At 44.3% G+C, this 19,976-nt stretch overlaps 1 protein-coding gene across 1 annotated transcript in view; it reads left to right on the forward strand.

Moving 5' to 3' along the window:
- The first annotated feature begins 13,260 nt into the window (after positions 1-13,260).
- Positions 13,261-19,976, forward strand: part of PKIB (cAMP-dependent protein kinase inhibitor beta) — a 37,998-nt gene continuing 31,282 nt past the window's right edge. The window contains exon 1 of the mRNA XM_083497957.1: positions 13,261-13,741. The gene's annotated coding sequence lies outside the window, so the exon portion shown is untranslated. The remainder of the gene's footprint in view (positions 13,742-19,976) is intronic.

A 19,976-nucleotide genomic window follows, 5' to 3' on the forward strand; every position in this document is an offset into this window, starting at 1 on the left:
GAGTGCTGAACTGCTTGGAAGAACACACAGTTGTACAAAATGTAAAAGACTCAAATAAAACAGTGTGTCAAGTGTTCCTTTAGTAGCTGTGTCAGAGACTCCCAGCAATGTGTCACAAAAGAGCCCAGCATCCTACTGTGAAGTTATTGCAAGACTTAAAGCACAATCCTAATTTTGATTATCATTCCTAAAATAAAGACCCTTGTGTGATGTCTCTTGGGTTCCTTGACACTGTCTTTTCTCCTATTCCTTACTTGCCCTATGTGGGGAACGCTAATGTAAATGAGTTTCGCTGCTTACTATAACAAGGCCTGGACAAGGTCAGGGGAGGCCTGGGCTGTTGCTGGTGGTACTGCCACTACTAACAACTAGGGAACCATACTCCATCCTAGTGGTGGTGCTGCTGCTCCAGCCTCTCTCACACACCACCACTCCATGTTTGCAAAATGTGCACAGTGGCAAGCCTTTCTTAACTATATTGGGCAGGGTTCAATCCTGATTGCAACCTGTTACCATAGAGGAAGGAAGGAACACTGAGATTTGGATGTAGCAAAAAGTCAAGCCTGCTTATTTTCTACAAACGAATATGTTTCACCTCCCTAATCTTTTGCGACAATTCGTTCACCTGGAATTTTACCAATGACAAATCAGGTGTGGTTGAGAACATTTAAGCTATAACGTAACACCTTAGACCGTTATATGGTTTGCCTTTACCCAAATGTATTATTCAAAATGCTTCTCGGGGAACATTAATTCATTTTGATAAGGGGCTGAACTGCTACTGAATGCTATCTTGGGAAAGATATTTAAAAACCCAACATTGTCAATTGGGTGAAACAGTCTATAGGAATTTGCTACATTTACACTCTACCCAAATGTGTTGTGCCTTAAAGTGTGTGTGTACTTCTTTTGATGCTCAATATTTGTCAGTGACTTAGTAGCCATTGTGCTATTTGGATACTTCTACTACTCATTTACCCCCAAGAAAGAATCCAGCAACTTTCCTGTGATTACACGTCCCAAGAGATACATTGTATCTTCTATGCAAACAAAATCTTTATTTGACAAAGGCATGTAACCTAAAAATAGTCTGAGGAATCTGGGTATTTTTGGCTGTGGCTTAATAGGTCAAAGTGAAACCAAGACAGTTTAATTCTAAATGGCCTTGAAGCTTTGCTCCTGATATCAAAGCTGAGCTTATACACAGATATCAAGTCCAGATGGTACTTAAATTAATCTGGCTTCTGGATACTTTCCCTGCCTTACCATCTTAAAGTAAAAGTGTTTCCAAATTCTGTGCATGCCAGTTACTGACAACATGAGCAGCATTTGCACATTTCAAATTAAGCCAATAGGCAGGTCTTTTGGCTTCTGTAAACTTTTCCTGGCTCCAAAAGCTGTTTGCCATGATATATATATGCAGAGTAGAAGATAAAGGCCATTAGCTGATCAGATCTTTGCACTGTGACCATTATATTTTTTCTGTTTTTTTAAGGAAGCATGTTTATCTGATCTGTAGAAAATTCAACTTGAAAAAAGAGACAATGCATGTATTTTTGTAAACTAAGAAAAGAATTTTATATTTATATTTATATTTATATTTATATTTATATTTATATTTATATTTATATTTATATTTATATTTATATTTATATTTATATAATGCATGTTTATTTAAATGCTGAAAACTGATTGTGCCGATCACACAGGGTCCCCGGACATTTGACAGTCTATTGATCCCTGTGCCACCACTGTGATTGCTTCCCCGCTGCCACCAACCCGTTTCTCTCGGGTACACACGGAGTCCAGACAGTTGTTAACATTAAACCCAATAAACAAGTTTATTTTATAAGCGTTAACAAGTTTATGGTTTCATATAATTTTTCTTGTCAGTTTCTTAATCTTAGTTTCTTTACCGGCCTATACCATCCTAATAACTTCTAACTGATTATCCCAACTATCTGACTCCTCTTAACAGATTCTCTCACTCTCTCACGTAAAACTATCCCAACCCACAGACTTATCCTCCCTCTCTCTTCTCTAACACCCGACTGACTCCTTAACAACACGAACTCTAACTTTAACTCCTCCCCTTCGATTCCCACTTGCCAATCACTTCACACTCATTTAACCCTTTCCTTATGACCCAGCATGATGTCACCTAGGAGGGCAAACGCCACACTGATCAATTCCAGATTTCTCCTTAGAATATGAGAGTTTATTTATATAGAAAATTTATCTCCTACTTTTCCATTGCGTGATAACCTTTGAGGTCTTTTCCAGTTCTATGATCCCAAAGAAGGTTTACGATAGATTGAAATAACACACACAAACACATGTTCACTGAAACCTACACAGCCTGGCCGTCCTTATCCTCCTGACATGATGGATGTGCCACAGAGTGCTTCCTTTCAACTCCACTGCCTCAGGAAAACTGGCAGCTGGAGCTGGGTGCTCTTTCTGACAGGGTGGGGCAAGCAAACTCCCTGCAGCTCCTTCTCCTTTCTGGCTGATAGATGGGGCCAGGCTGGTCCTGCACTCACTGTCTTCTTCTTCCTGCAACCTCTCAGTGACACTTTGGCTCCAGGGTTTATTCTCATGTGCAGTTAGACACATTTTGTGCAGCATCCAAAAAAAGAAAAAATAGTTTGCGGTGTGAAATGTGCACTTGGGCATATGGGATTTAACAAGAAGCTAAGTAATTTATTGAAAAAAGAAAATAAAAGATGAGCCAAGATAAAAAGAAATGGAAAATGAAGATGAATCCTGGCTCCTTTCAAATCTGCACGACCTTAATAGTACATGATGGGGCTAATTACTTGACTAGTCAAAGGCATTTATTACCTCACATTGAACTTTACTTACACAGTATATGTAGGTTTTTAATCACTACACACCAGCACAAAAGAAACAGATTACACAATTGTGCCATGGTGCTTCATCTCACATTATGCTGAGCATATTAAGATTTCTTTTGTTTTGAGAAGGCGTGGGAGCTCAGCTTCATAGTTATGCTTTGTAGGTTAAGGAATTTAGATAATTTATTCCCCCCAATAATTGGGGGATCCCTTTACTTCCCCCATTCTTTTCAAGGCACATCTCTGTTTCTTGCTCCCTCACTGCCTTTTTTATTATTTTCCCAAACTTTCTTTTTCTGTTACGCTTCTTTTGTTACCCTTCCTATCTATTTCTCTATTAGTTCTTATTTTCTCTTCCCTCTTTCATTTTTGTTCTTTTGGTTAGAATAATTCTCAGGGTGGGCAGAGTGATGGCTATGTGTGTGCAGCAGGGAGGAAAGTGTATAAATAAACCCTGCTTGGCTCTTTGGCCAATGGCAGGGACCAGAATGAGTTTCCCTTCAGCTCGCATCTGACTCACAGATCAGAGATCTGAGACTGGACTTCCACAGCTCCAGGCTTTCATGATCTAACCACCCCAGCCCACGGTTTCTCAGCACACCTCCACGCTCCTAGCATGGTTCGTGAGCACCTCAGTGTGCAACACAATAGCTGGTTCATAAAAGTGCATGTGTTCTTCCTTCTCCTCAGAGACGTACCTGGCTGTGAGGTGTTTTGGTAGCACTGTGCAAAGCACTTTGCAAGCCCTGGACTCAGCACTTCCTGAACTGGTCAAGAGAGGACAGCTCCATGAAAGGAAAACCCCAGATTTTCAAAAGCAAGTAGGCAAAAATCCACTGATAATCATCTTCTGCTGGAGGCTTGGCTTGGAACCCACAAGGGGAAGTCAGAAATGTGCTGTCTCAGCAAGAAGGTGGTGCCATTTGAGGCCCTGTGGAGGCAACATCAATACTGCACTTGACCACACCTCCTGGTGAAGCTGTGCTTCCTCAAAGGGCCCTTTGCCCAGTTCTGCCAGGGCTGACATCTGTTACTCGGGACTTGTCCTTATAGTCTGAGGAAGGTGGGAGAGCTATGTCCTCAGGTCAGGAGGTGTTAGGGACTGGCTGGATGCAGAGAAGTGGGAGGCAGCAGCTGGGGAGTGCCCAAGAGAAGAAGGTTCAAAGCCAGGGGGTTGGTGGTGGAACAATGAATGGTCAGAGAGAGAAGAGGGAGCAGACCATAGCTGTCAAGTGTCCCTTATTTGAAGGGACAGTCCCTTATTCCAGCGCCATGTCCCGTATTGATGGATGTCCCTTAAATGTCCCTTAAATGATGTCCCTTAAATTTCAAAGGAAGCAGCTCCTCTCCCTCCTTCCCTGCCGGCCAGGGAGGGGGGAGGCTCCAACTGTGTTGCTTGGCTGTGTTGCTCACCCAATAAGAAGTCTAAGAACGACTGGGGGGTGGAGCTTGCATGCCTTGTGTGTGGCTAGTTAATGCAAGCTGAGGGGGGTTTTGAATGCTGGACGCCATTTTGTTGCACGTGCTGCTGCAAACTTTGCAGTGCAAAGCCAGGCCGGGGAGCCATCTTAAGTTGAGGCTGCATAGGCCTTGTGGTGCATGTGATTCAGATTCTATTCAGTTGAACCTCTGGTTACAAAGTTGGTTGGACAGTGTTCTCGAAGCTACCAACATGAGTTTGACCAGACTGCAGGAGAACAGGAAGACTGGAGTGCCTGGAACAGGTGAGGCTGCAGGTCCCTTATTTTGGCTGCTAGTCCCTTATTTTCAAAGCTGCTGGTCCCTTATTTTCAAATCTGTAAGTTGACAGCTATGGAGCAGACTGGGGTGGGGGGGAGGTGTCAGAAGCTGGAGAGGTAACAGGGCTTAGTGAGCAGGGAGAGGTTGTGGAAGAGAGCAGTCCAGAATCAGTGGCAGAAGCATAGGCTGGAGAGGAGGTGGGCCAAGAGGCAAGAGATCAGGCAGACTGCTGAAGAAGCCTGGAGGTTCTCTCCCTTCCTGCTGTGGCCTGGGGGAGAGATGCCTGGAAGGCCTCATTTGGCTCCAGGCCTGAGGTTCCCAACTCCTGCTGTAAGAGGTGGGGAGATGCACTCTCACTCGGACCACCTTGAATGTTCAGTGCAAAGTGAGAATGATAGCATTGCTGGGATGGTGGGCCTATTGTCAACTCTTGGACCCTGAAGAAGGAAAAATGACATGCTGCAAAGCCACATCCAAAATATACCAACCACAACGGGGAGGGGGGGGAAGGAAAGTACTATGCAAAATTAACTGATGATCACATATTTCTTCAAATTCTAATGTGAAAATACTATTAATTTCAAGAAAATGCCATTAAAACTACCCTGGCACTTCCCTTTTTTTGACTTCCCTTTTTTGACTTGTCTCAGATCTTTATGATTCTAGACGTACAGCACAACCTAATGCCTGCTTACCCCTAAATTCTGTTATGTCTAGTGGGGCTTTCTCCCTAGTGTATGAATGCTTTGGATTCTGCTCTGATTAAGGGCTATCACCAGCCTTTTAGAAAGCAAATCTTTGTTTGCAGCTAGCACCATTGAGAATTCTTGAATATAGTCTCCAACCATTAGTTATCAAGAGTCACATCACCACCACTTAGATTCTCTGCTTTCCAGTTGCAGTCTGCACAGTTATTTCATTAACCTTGGACCATTATATTTATACCTGCAAGGCACAGAGCAGATTATGCACTTCATTTCCTAAGAGCATCTTGCCAGTATTAGTGGGGAATCTGTTAAATCAATGCAGAGATAGCAAATCATGATAAATGACCTGAAATAGAAACTGTGATCATTTATTCATTTGACACAAGTCTGTAGGAAAGAGTTGGCTGTAGCTATTTGTAAAGCATGCATTCTTGAGGAAAAATTGAACTTCTCGCCCCTGTTACACACTGAGTTTGGGAGTGGCAAGGAAAACAGTAGTGAACTTTAAAAAAAAAACAACCTTGCTGTGTATGCCACATCGGTCAAGTTAGAAACACACAACTAAGGAATATTTTCTTTGCAAAAGGGAGGTGCAAGGGCATGGGTAGGCAAACTAAGGCCCGGGAGCCAGATCCGGCCCAATCGCCTTCTAAATCTGCCCACAGATGGTCTGGGAATCAGCATGTTTTTACATGAGTAGAATGTGTCCTTCTATTTAAAATGCATCTCTGGGTTATTTGTGGGGCCTGCCTGGTGTTTTTACATGAGCAAAATGTGTGCTTTTATTTAAGATGCATCTCTGGGTTATTTGTGGGGCATAGGAATTCGTTCTTTTTTTCTCTCTCTTCAAAATATAGTCCGGCCCCCCACAAGCCATGTTCAAATATATAAAAGGATGTCACATAGAGGAGGGAGAAATGTTGTTTTCTGCTGCTCCAGAGAAGCAGACACGGAGCAATGGATCCAAACTACAAGAAAGAAGATTCCACCTAAACATTAGGAAGAACTTCCTGACAGTAAGAGCTGTTCGACAGTGGAATTTGCTGCCAAGGAGTGTGGTGGAGTCTCCTACTTTGGAGGTCTTTAAGCAGAGGCTTGACAACCATATGTCAGGAGTGCTCTGATGGTGTTTCCTGCTTGGCAGGGGGTTGGACTCGATGGCCCTTGTGGTCTCTTCCAACTCTATGATTCTATGATTCTAAGGTCTGAGGGACAGTGGACCGGCCCCCTGCTGAAAAAGTTTGCTGACCCCTGTGCAAGGGTATTGGGATATCAGGATAACAATCAGATCAAAGTGACCTCCATGGGGCACAAAGCTGGGCAGTGTGAGTAGAGGTCCTGGGCTGCCCAGATGCCAAGACTCCCCTCTCAGTATCAATGATGTGGTCCAAAGGAAAGCAGAGCAATACCTTTGGCACTAGCTTGGCTGCAGGAGTTGCTGGAAGGCCCCATTTTAGGGACTCCACTCTGGATTTGTCTAGGGTTTACTCCCTAGCCTTTCCTTCTCCCAAAGATCTCCTGCATGGCAGTGAGTACAGATTACTCACAAAGCCTTTCTCACAAATGAGTATAGCCACAAGGCAGTGGAAGTTTAGAATCAGAGTTTTCCTTCTCTTAGATGGGCTACCTTCCCAGGTTGATGAGCCCCATCTGCCCCCACTTCCCTTATTGACTGTTGGACCCACTATTGGTCTCATCCACTCAATCTGCCAGAGCCTGTCTTCACATGGAGGGGAAGTCCCTAACTCACTGTTACGGTAAAATCTGGGTGCGGGGCTACTCTGCCATCCAGCTCGTCGGACTAGGTCTGCGGGTCCCTGCGGAAGAAAATGAGCTCAGCCGGAGACAGGAGCAAACTGCAGAAGATCCAAGTTTATTGCGCAACAGGTTCAAGATGAGATTGAACAGCGAGAAAGGGGTGACATGAATTTTTGAAACTTCCCTCCATGTCCCAGAATACAGTGCAAAATACATCCTAGTTACATCATGAATACATTAAGAAGAGGTTGGGTTACACAGATTACATCATGAATACATTAAGAAGAGGTTGGGTTACACAGGATTAACATACGGAGGAGGGAGGGGGAATATGCAGAGCTGGAGATAAGCGCTTCCTGAGTACCGGTGATGAGAAGACAATAGTCCAATTATGTAAAGTCTGCCACCTGGCATTGCCCGGAGGAAAGGTTGGGCAGAGTGATTTGACTGGATTAGGGTCTTCCTGAGTACGTGACTCCTCGCTCGAGGGATTATGGAGGCAGAGGAGGTGTCATGGAGTCCTGAAGAAACTGAGTCGATCGACACCAAAACCAAGGAAATCGGAGCTGCGGTTGATTTTATACGAATTTTAGAAGTTTTAGTCCGTTTCAGTCCATTCTTATATTGATAATTGAAGTCGGAAACAAAAAAGATACATTGTTGCAAGATTTGACACTTTTATGGGTTCACGAGTTTTGGTTCCATTGTTCTCCCAGCGGGGAGCCGTCAGCAGCTTGTCAAGAGGTTAAATGAGGCGTGCAGGAGCTCGCTGAGCTAGCTCTGCAAAGCGAATGCATGGTTCTGATTGGGTAGAACACAGCCATTGAAACGAATGGGGGATACAGTTTGATACGGTCTACCCACGATAAAGATGGAGTGAGAGAGAGGCTTAAGAGAAAGAGGCTTAAGAGTTTGGGCTTATTTCGCCCGTGTGGAAAAAGGGAAAGGCACTTTAATTTTGGGGCTTGGGTAGGGTGTGGTGCTTGTGCCACGGTGTGGGGGCTGAGGGGTGAATGTAGGGCTGGGTGCCCTTGAGGTCATCGCCTCGGACCCTCTGGTGACTGGCGGAAGGGTGAAGGAAGGAACCCCCCTTCCGTATCACTCACCTTGGGCTTGAGACCCAATGGCTATCCTCCTTTCTCCTTATTAAATAAAGAACAAAAATATCTACAGTTAATATTTCCATTGCATTTTTTAGGTGGACCACTTAAAGCCAGTGCTGAAATCGAAGGTCACTCAGATTTCATATTTTCACAACTTTGAGAAAATCAACATGGAACATGTGAACATTTCACAGTAAAATCCACATTTTGAGGTGATGCATTCAAACCATGGTCCCATTCTATAGTAACTTGTATCATTCATATGTACAATTTCCAAATTGTTGCCTTCTATCTGTTTCAGCTTGTTGTATATTTGCTGTTTTTGACACCACACTTAAATTTGCATTTGAAAAAGAGTGAAGGCCCTACAGTTTTGCTTTTCAATCTTTAAAAATGCCTTTTATAATGCTGAAGAGTTTCAGCCATGTAACAGCTGAGCAATGATAACAGCTTATAGTATCATATTGTCTTATGTCTCACACATATTACCAAATACCCCAGGAGATGCATAGCTGGCAATCATACACATTTATTTAATTGACTCTGACTTTTAATGAACTTTTACTCAACAGATTTGATAAGAGGTTCATGAATATATTTAAAATTATAATTCAAATTATATGGTACTTTTCTTATTCGCAAGAAGAATCAAGCAATATGCAGCCATTTTTAATAGTATACTCAACTTGCAGAACTGCACTTTTAGCTAATTAATCCCAGTTGGTTTTACATTCATCAGAATTCAATAGGATAGAAATAATAAGGGCAAAAAACCCACCCACCTTATGATATCTTTACTTTGTCGGTATGATTGAGCTGAGCTGATGATTATATTAATTATCAAAGGATCTGTTTGGCTCTTCATCACAGGCATCATTTAAAATGCATGTCTTTATCTCTAATTGTGCTTCCAAATGGCTCTGTAATTGCTTGTTCACTGTTGGGAGCATGTTTGCATGTGGATGGGGGCACACTGGGGAAATTACTCCTACCTCCTGGTCCCTGGTCATCCAACTCAAGCCTTGCATATTCACTAACACCCAGGCCCTGATCTAGCACACGGAGTAATCTTGTGCATGTTTATTCAGATAGAAACCTCATTGGGTTCAATGTAGTTTACTCCCAGGTGGGTGTGCATAGGACTGTAGCCAAACTGTAGGTGAATTAGGGTCTAAGATGTTTGAGGTGGTACGTAGACGGCATCAATTTTCATAGACTTAACTGCATTCACCTTGCAAACTATAGTTGTCTCCCTTTTCCTACAATACTGTACTTTAGACCACTGAGCTCTGGTCCCTGCTTTTAGCTGAACGGCTCCTTTTCCCTTTTCAACCTGTGTTTAACATGCTGATCTGATCACTTATTTGTTCTGCCATTCTTTTAAAAAGGGGCAACACTTTTCATATTAAAAATGCTCCTAAAAGAGGAGTGGCGGCTTTGTGACTGATACAATGGACAGCACTATGCTGTCTGTTGCAAAAAAGAGGGAGAAACAGGTTCTTCTGAGCTCTCACTAGGGGAAGAGATTGCATGTGTGCAGGCCCAGGCAGGCAGGCAGGGGTGGGCAGCCAGGTACACTTGTCTCAGGCCCCGGATGCTAGGGAGCTGCTGGACATATGCTGTCATGCCAAGAATGCCCTGTGCCTCCCTATCACTAATGCCTGATGGCAGTGCTTCTCCCTTTAACAAGAATTCTTATCAGGGCTGGTCAGCTGGATCAGGGAGCCCCTATTTTAAGTTTCCCCAATGCCTCTTAGTGCAGCTCAAGGCCATTGGTGGAAATTCTAATGGCTGCTTTCAGAACACTGCTGCTACCCACCAGAGTGGTAAGCAGCAATGTTAGAAAAGACACATCAGAGGGCACCTTGCCAGCACCCCTCCCAAATCCTGAACCAGACTTATTACTGTGATGCAAATAAAATGCACTGAACAAAGACGAGATGGAAAAAAGAACAAAAAAGGGCAGACACACTTTGAATGGAGAGCCAGCTGTAGGATGACAAGAACATTATGATAACTAGTTATTTGCAGCCTCTCATAACTTCTGAAAGCTTTCCTTCCTACCCTGTCACTGTTAATATATATATATATATACATATTCCGTTTCTCTCTGTGTCTCTCTAAGCAGCTTCTGATAATGCTGCTTCTTTCTGGAAATGCTTCTTGTAATCCTGGTTTCTGACTGCTCATATATTTCTTTGCAAAAACTGCAGATCAGACACAAGCTGGGATGAATGTATGGAAATTAGCTAGTCAAGGAGAATCTTGGCAAGGACATAAACAAATCTGAAGTGGGGGCAGAACATCAAGGAGGCTGAAAGCTTGTCTCCAGGAGTTTGCTGTGTGTGTGTGTGTGTGTGTGTGTGTGTGTGTGTGTGTATTCATCATTGTGCAAATGAATCATTAATTAGAATGAGGTAAACCAGGCAAAAGAGGGGGTGATTCAGTTTGTTAAATGTGGTGATGTAATTTTTTGTGATATTGACAACATTCAGAATTACCTGTTTCAGAATACCGGTGCATCCACCTTGCAGTGCTTAGCTGTATGATGAACCAAGCTCTCCTTCCCCAAAAGTTGCTATCTAGCTCAAAATGGAAGATAAGTTTCAGTGCATGCTTGATCAGTATTCACGAGGACATGTGCAAAAGTGTTTCTTGACATTAAAGCCCATACTGCTGCTGAAATGTAGTTCAAGGTAATCAATTAGCACTGACCAGGTTGCTCAGCCAAGCAACTTTTCTCTGTTCTGGTTGATGTCCTTGGTTGTTTATTGCAAATGTAGTATTTGAGTGTTGTCCCACCCTGACTCATCCAGGTCTAAAAACTTATCATTCCCAGGTGTGTTTGGTTTAATTTCTCTAGGTGGGCTGATGTTGGGAACAGCCATTCCCAGAGGGCAACAGAATAAGGTGCATGCCCATGACACCATTAATATGCATGTGTCAATCTTATGAAGAAGTAAAATACTCTTGGAGAACAGCCAGGTTTCCCCAAACACTTACCAAGAAAGCTTGTAATTCCTAAACAGATTCAGAAATGCGATGAGGGCAACTCACCATTTCTTTTTATTTTAAAGTGCCCTTGTTTATTTACAGCTTCATAATGCTGATCCTTTTTGTGCTCCGAACCTTCCATTAATACAGTGGTTTTCCGTGGCACCCTGGGGTACCTTGAGTGGTGGTCAGGGGTGCAGCGAGCAATACTGGTCTTGACACTGTCCTTCTTTCCTTCCCTTCCTCCTCTCATGCCTTCTCACATCTCCCCAAGGCTTGTACACCTGTTAGTTGCAGCATCCCTGGCTACAAGCTCAGCAGGTGAATGGTGCCTCTGGGGATGGTATGGGGCTGCTGGTTGCCATGAGCTGAGGTAGCCTCGGAGTAAGCAAGCAATCGGGTGATGGAACCTAGCCAGCCAATCCACCAACCCTTGCTGTTTGGAATGGACAGACAAGTCCCAGGCTCCTGTGGGGCAGTTTGAGGAGGCACCTCTCTTGGGGGGAGGGGGCAGGTCGGAGACTAGGGGTGGCAGCAGCAACTGCCTGGAGGAATCCCAAGGAGAGGGGAGAGGAGAGGAGGCTGAAGGAACACTCCACAAGGGAGGGCGTTTGAAAAAGGATGAGAAGCTGCCAGCTCTGCAAGCAAGGGATCCTGAGCCCCACAGGAGTGCCACAGAAAGAATGTAGTTGGTCAAGGGAGCCTTGGACTCTGCATTAATATTTAGAGACAAAAGTGTGGAAGGAGGAAGAAGCTAATTTGGGGAGTGTGTATTTGAACAGATGCTTGAATAAAGGAAATGTAATCTCTTCCTCTTAGAGCTGTCAACTTTGTTTAGCTGGCTCTGCTCTTCTCCCCGCTGCTGTTAGCATAACACTCAGAGCTGCTAGATCAAAGCAGAAATCCTTCCAGGATCCTTGGCTTCTTTACAAATTAAGGCTGTGATGATCCTATGCATTCAATGAGATTTTATTTTCAGAGAGAAATGGAACAAGCTACAGCTTGGCTACAGGTAAAGTACTTTAGAATGCATGGACTCTGCCTGGGTAGCTGACACCCAGCGGCATTATTCTGCCTCCTAGGAGTGTTTGCTCTTTGCCTTCGCTTATGCTCTGCTTGTGCATTTGATAATAAAGCAAATATTACAAGTCTCCAGTATTCTCTACTCCAAATGATATTAAGGCTGCAATCTCACACCCACTTAGGGGGGGAGGAATCCCATTGAACTCAGTGTTGCTTACTTCTAGGTAGATATAGAATTGCAGAATCATAGCATTGCAGAGTTGGAAGGGACCCCTGTTTATATTAAACTCACATGGTTTAAATAAAAACCAACATAGTATTTTATTTTACGGTATAGCATTTTAATCCAACTGCTTATAAAAACTGGAAGTGGCAAGACCTATCTTTAAACAACTGCTCTTCATTCCCACTCGTGCAAGAGCAAATGCCTCTTTATCTAAGATGAAGATTTGCATAATCTAAATATACGTACAAACTTACAAAATCTAAAAAGCTCCAGAGAAAAAGGTGGGATATATATAAATATAGCAACAAACTTTTGAACTTTTTGACTTTCCCCCTTCGTTTCTTTTGTTCTACTCATATGAAAATCGAATTAAGGGGAATACATCCAACCCTACTGCTCTGGTATGCATGCCTACTCGAGTCCTATTGGTTCATTGGGACTTACTCTCAGATAACTGCGTCTATGATTGCAGCCTAACTGGGGACGGAGTGAAAGTCCTCATCGGGACTTGACCTTTTCCCTATTAGCAGAGCTGTCGCCGCTATGGGAAGAAATCCTGCGGGCTGGCTCAAATTATGCCCGGATCTTTGAACCATTAATTGCACGCGTCCATTTAAGTACATGCACTTCCACGAACCCTGACGGAGCCTCCCACTGATCCAACCCCTCTCATTGGACATCAGCAGCTCCTCTCCTATCACAGCGCCAAGGATTTAACGCGATCGAGGAGCGCGCTGTAAAACTCCTTCGATCCCTTACTCGATCCCGCCTATAAACCAACCGGGATTTATTAATCTTCTCGACAGCTTGCGCGGTGGGGGGAGAGAGGGGGTGGGAAAAAGTGGGGGGAAAGGAGAAAACCGGGATCTAAACAAAACGCAAGAGGGCAAGAAACCTCTGGATCGCTTTGCCCCTTGCGTCAGGAGAGCCGGATCCTTGGGGTTTTACGGCGGCCGAGCTGGGAGCCGGGAGCGGAAGGCAGGGCTACCGTCCCTTCCCTTCTGGGGACCGGTAGGAAGGATTTCATAGGATCTTCCCCTGCCGAAGCCGCAGCGAGCGCCGCGCGAGTTCCCGCCTCCTGCCTTCGCTCATTCATTCCCGCCGCCGCCGCCGCCAGCAGCTGCTGCTCCATTATGAGCGGCTCCTTCCTGGTTCCTCGTTGCCAGACGCGCGACTTGGACGGCGAGCCTGAGGCGGCGGGAGCCGGGAAGAGGAGGCGGCAACAGCAGCAGCAGCAGGAGAAGCCCGGCGAAAAGCCCTCCTTCCCCGCGCCCGGCGCCTCTTGGGGCTCCTGCGCCGCGTAAAGAAGGAAACCCAAACAACCCGCGACGGGTAAGGACTGGTCGCCGCGAGGGGCTGCTGGGCTCAAAGTTTCCGCCGCGGTCGGGGAGCTTTGGGTCTGTTTCCCCCCCCCCCCAACACCTCCGTCCCCTCACGATCAGCAGTCGAGCTTATGCAATAGAGCCAGTCTTGTCCCAGGAGAAAATGGAAGCGCCCTCGGGATTTCTCGCGCTTTTGGCTCCCTAAAGCGCGCCAGCCAAAGGGTCGGCGCGTCTGGTTCGAGCCCACCCGGGGATGGTTTGTGGGCAGGATTTATGCATGGCAGGGGGTCGGACTAGATGATCCTCGGGGGCGCCGTCCAACTCTACGGTGCTTTGATTCTAAGCCCCGGACAGGAAAGGCTGCCTTGTTTTGCTCGTTTCCAGGGGGAACTCTCCGAAGTAATGGTTTGTAGGGAGGGGGGGTTCTGTCCGGCGGGATGGGGGTGAAAGTGGGAAGGTATCGAACTTGCTTTTTCTTCTCAAAAGCGTGGGAGTTTGGTACAGGAGCAAACTGGGTGAGGGGCTGTCCCCACTTTTGCTTCAAGCGCGTCCTGGTGCTGTTTGATACCTGCTCTTGAAAGTCTCCTTTGCCCAAGTTGTGCGCACGTGTGAGTGTTGGTGATTCGTGATAGGAAGCGGACAAGAATCTGGTGTATATGTATATGTACGTGTGTGTGTGTGTGTGTGTGTGTGTGTGTGTGTGTGTTCTAGCTAGTGGAGGGATTATATCTGCAGGTGTAAATATCAACAAGTGCCCGCACTCCCCAGCCAGCAGGTGGGCAATTCAGGACTGCAATCTTGTACACACGTACTGCTTAGTGAGTCCCGTTGAACTTGGAAGCGCCACAGAATCTGCCTTACATGCAGAAGGCCTCAGGTTGAATTTGACATCGCCAGGTAGGGGCTGGGAGAGAACCTTGCTTGAAACGCTGGGAAGCTGCTGCCGGTCAGTGTAAACAATACTGAACTAGATGGACCAGTGCTCTGGGTCAGTATAAGGCAGCTTCCCATGTCCCTTCTGAGATATGCATCGGATTGTGCCATCAGTAGCCCTCTTCCAATCCACTGCCCCAAGAGAATTGTCTGTTCCTGTGACCGCTTCTGGAGTAAAAAATAATAATAATGCTCCTGTGATAATTTGGCATGTTTCTGTGAGCCTTGTAGCTCTATTTCTGTAATAGGCATTTTCCTATTTATTTGCATAAGAGGAGTGTTACTCCAGAAGCAATCAGTGTGATTAGGTAGTCATAAAACACAGGTTCCCAAACTGTTGGCCACCCAAACTTCTTCAAGGTGGTTACAGTGCCTGCATTAAATATCCAGTATAGAGGTGATGATAGCTTTTTGCCTTCCAAGATCATAAACAAGGATTACCAAACTGGGGCTCTGAGGCTCTAAGGCAGGATGCTCTTGTGCTGCCTTTCCCATCTTCTGTATTCCGTCAACCCTATCCCAAGCCCTGCTGGGATAGGCTGCTGGTTGTGTGGCAATGCTGCAGCCAAGGGTAAGGGTCAAAACATTGGCCATTTCCCATCCCTCCATGGTTCATGCTTTTAAAAAATATGGCATGCACCCAGTTTCTGCCATCTCAGTCTTCTATATTTCACACTTGGTTGCACTGATGAGGTGCTCTTCCAGGTGACTTTCACGTGTGTCAGACAGAATGATGTATTTTCAAAGGATAGTGTTAATAGCACTTTAGTGGAGGTGTTCTTGGAGGTGGGGCAGAGCTGTTGCAACAAGCACTGATAAACCTGCTACTGGCACAGCCTCCCTTAGCCTTGAAGGCAAGTAGGTAGCTGATATGAAGACGTAATTATTTTGACATGCCGAGTTGCCAGCTGAACAGTGTGCATCTGGAGAGAAGAAGAGTGATTGCCATAAATACTAACAGGATGAGCTAAGCTGGTCCCCCAGTAGCTTAGGAAAGAAAGCTTTGGTTTGTTCACAATATTTTCTAAAGCTGGTCAAATACTGTAATTAGGAGAGATGCTGGTTGTGCATCACCTTCTGCCCTGGAAACTCTTAACCCTTATCCCAGACTGGAAGCTAGTTCTATTAATGAGTTGCAAAAAAGAAAAAAAGAGGCAGTTCATGATTGCTTACGGCAAGTGTTCCACTTCCTCCTTACTATACTGTATTTCTCCTGTTCTGTTCCAAGATCTGGTGCCAAAATGGCCTCAGCTAATCACTGTATGAACTACAGTGGTACCTCAGGTTACATACACTTCAGGTTACAGACTGTGCTAACCCAGAAATAGTGCTTCAGGTTAAGAACTTTGCTTCAGGATAAGAACAGAAATCGGGCTCCGGCGGCAGCAGCAGCAGCAGCAGGAGGCCCCATTAGCTAAAGTGGTGCTTCAGATTAAGAACAGTTTCAGGTTAAGAACGAACGAATTAAGTACTTAACCCGAGGTACCACAGTAATAGTGAACCCCAAAAGAAGCACAGTGAGAACTGAGTGTGCTTGGTGGCCATGACTTTTTTGGGGGGGAGTGTTTGGAAACATGGGGGAAGGGCAGAATGGAATATCTTTTGGGAGGGCGTTGTTGGAACCCTGAACATTCCATATGGCTACATTTTGTCGCAGGCCCCTTGTATGTGTGGATTATTTCTGCAGCCAATCAGAACGCGTTCTTCTTTAGGTAATTCATGGATTGCAAAAAATATGAAATGGCAAGTTGAAACACAAATCCACCCTGATGGGTACACACATGGAGAGATTAGTCTGCTTCTGCACACAGGCCTTCCTTGCTGTGTCTGGCAAATACATGCTCAGAAACTCCTTTTGAAAACAGCTCGGGAAGGAAATTGTTTGCTCAGCAACGTATTGATCATAATTAGTGTTTCCCCCCCGTGAAAGTTGCAGTGATATCATAATTAACTACTAGATGTTTTATCAGTTGCAAGTCACGTAGGTCTTCAGTTCTATGCGCAGCAAAGGCAGCAAAAGTACATAAAGTACTCCAGTGGTTTGTTGAATTACAGCAATAAAACAGCACAGTGGATTTGCTCCAGCTCACTGTGGGTGCAACGTCCTTGGGCGGATCCCCGTAGGGCATAATGTTTCCCCTTCCCACTTTCCCACTTTCCCCTCACTTATGGGCACTCAGTGCACCAGACCATTACAGGAAAGGAGACTTCTAGCTCAAGTTCCATGACTGAGTGGGAGGAGGAAGAGGAAGAGGAGGGCTGGATGGGGATCTGGAAAGTGTACAACACTTTTCCTCCATAAAACACAAGTCTAGAGTGAGAGTCTAGGGTGATGTCTGCTGTTTCCAAGATCTCTTTCCATTGTGAGACTTTTGTGGGTGAGGTGAGCTGAGTTTGTTTGAATGCTGAGTGAGAAGCCGAGACTGAGAGGAAGGGTTTGTTAGAAGGAAAATGAATTATATATTAGTAACTTTGTATAAATGTACCATTTTTATATGTAGCTGTGTATTTTCATACTGTTCTGTTTAAGTTTTCTGTTGTTGCTTCAGTTTTTTTGTACCCCGCTTAGAGATATTTTTATTAGGTTAAGTGATATGGAAATTCAATAATCACTACTCAAAGTGTGCACACTGAAAAGGGTAGTGGGGAGGATGTAGGGCTGCTATTCCCTGTCAGGAGCCTTTGCACCCGCAGCATGCAATCTTTAAAAACTGGATCCTGGTCATTGACAGTAATAAAGTGAGTGATTCATACTCTTCAAAAATAGATTTTATTGCAGCAATTCAAAACTGTTGTGGCTTACACAGAGGGATTATTGAGTTGTAATCTCCAAACTACAACAAGCTTATCTTTCTCTTCTGGTTTAATAAATATCTCCACGTGGTGACTATGTTTGGCATTATTATTTTTACTGCCATGTGCCCAGGCAGCAATTCAGGGGGTGCAGCTTCTCTTGCATTGAGTTACAGCAATGGGGAAATGTTTCTTTTGAATTTTCACTTGAAGTACAGACATGTGCACTTTTAAAAGGAGCTCCTGATGCATCACAGTCACAGAGGTTTGTCCTGACTTATTTAGAACTTGCTCATTTAACCCTGTAAAAGGTTAAAGCATTTATTAATTTGCCTATCTTTGGGCACCAAGTGAAAACGTTTCTCTATAACCAAGCTTTTGGCTGATTAAACAATATATGGCCTTTTAAGTGTGTTTGTCGGGCAACTGGTTTGTTTGGTTTTTTTGTTACATACTTTGTGTTCTCCTTTTGTTTTTTTATGTTGTAAACCACCCTGATATCTTCAGATGAAGGGCAGTATACAAATTAAAAAACTAAACCTGGGTTGTGTTTGATACTTGCTTACTTACTTACTTACTTACTTACTTACTTTTACTTTTACTAATCTGTTGCTGTTGTTGTAATATTGTGTTTTTATGTGGTACACAGTCTTGTTATTTTTTATGTAAGTGTGGTTTATAAATATGTCAATTAAAATGTATAATGTTTTGAGGGGAGGGTAATTATTGCCTACCAAAAAGTGCAGAGGTTACATAGTCTCCATGAAACCCAATTTTCTATGCACTTTCTTCCTGTTTGCCTTGCAACCTGTGTGAACTGCTGTTCATTGTTCAATATGACAATGTTTTAAAGACTGAAAAGCACCGGAACCTTTCAAGTTCTTTTTCAGGCATTAGCTTCAGGATACTTGGTCGATCCCTGCTCCTGCCAACCTAGCAGTTCGAAAGAAAGCACGTCAAAGTGCAAGTAGATAAATAGGTGCCGCTCCGGCGGGAAGGTAAATGGCGTTTCTGTGCGCTGCTCTGGTTTGCCAGAAGCAGCTTAGTCCTGCTGGCCACATGACCCGGAAGCTGTACGCCCGCTCCCTTGGCCAATAAAGTGAGATGAGCGCCACAACCCCAGAGTTGGCCACGACTGGACCTAATGGACAGGGATCCCTTTACCTTTTACTAATAAGACTGAATATTTTCCTACCTGGCTGTGCTAGGTTGCTGATCACTAGGGACGCTTGGAGATCAAAGAGTGGTCTGGATTACCAATGAAGTGTAGACCTGAAGAGTTCTGCCACTACTATTATGGTGTCAAGACTTTTAGTGGCAGTTCTGTTGTCTCATATTAAAATCGCAACCCCTGCTTTCACAAAATGGATTATTGCAATAACATTTGCATTTGAAAAAAGCAATGATAGTCTTCCAATATTCACCTGCAGTGAATCTCTAAAAGCATAATCTCTTTTGTTCTCTAGAATCCTTCCAGTGAGGTGTGATTGAAATATCAAAAGCATTTACCTGCTAGACATTCCATGTATCTGCTGTCTCATTTAACTAGTGCTTACTGGGTCATTCTCATGTAGCTGCTGATTTGCCTTGGAGCTTGCAGATCACTGGTCCGCTCACATGGCATGCAAATGTCCCAGTGTATTGCGGGGAGCATCTGTTGAATGAAATGACTGTGATATGAAACACCTTAATGTGCGGGGGAGGGGGGGCTTGTCACATCTATGTCTATCCATAGCTTTCTGTTGTTGTGCTATAGTTAAATGCATGGCTGCTTTTACCCCCTTTTGTGATGTGGATTAATACTTTGCCATACATTTGCACTTTGGTTTTCCTTTACTGGTTGGTTATCAGGTACAGCATTTTTGCCTAAGAGCAGGTTCATATGGTATTAGAAATAATACCTAGCTTGTAAATAGTATGATGTTTATAAAACTCTTCATATATGTGGAACACAAAACAGTGGTTTAAAGAAAGGAACTTGCAAAGATACAGTTACTGGTATTCAACTAAGTTCATTGTGTTCATAAATTTCAGTGGGTCTACTTTGAGTCAAACTTTGTTGAATATCACCCAATATCTTTTCAGGGGTTTGATTGATAATCCTGAATGTGGCAGGATGCATCCATGTCTGGTTATGTAATGGCATTCTCCTAAATGATTAGCTGTCATCTTAGAAACCTAACAAAGTAATTTAAACCGATGTCAGGCAGCTTGCATACTTGGCAGCTTATGGTTTGGAGGATTTTTCAATTCTATGTTGAATGTAACCTCCTTCCAATTTAAACCAATTACAGAAGGATTGAATTGCCACCACGCGGGTTATAAACACATGGGCTATGTTTAGCTTGACCTGAAATGGCAAGGGAATACTGTGATGGTGTCCTCCCTGCACCCTCGTGGTCCATCTGCATTCCTGAAACTATCATAAAGAAGTTCACCTTCCTCTTTTCCTGGACATCAGAAACATTGGTCTTTTACCCTCCATAAGATGATCTGCTTAGCCTACCACTATCCATTCC

Source organism: Podarcis liolepis, assembly GCF_965112155.1.
Source record: "Podarcis liolepis genome assembly, chromosome: 3".
Taxonomy (NCBI): domain Eukaryota; kingdom Metazoa; phylum Chordata; class Lepidosauria; order Squamata; family Lacertidae; genus Podarcis; species Podarcis liolepis.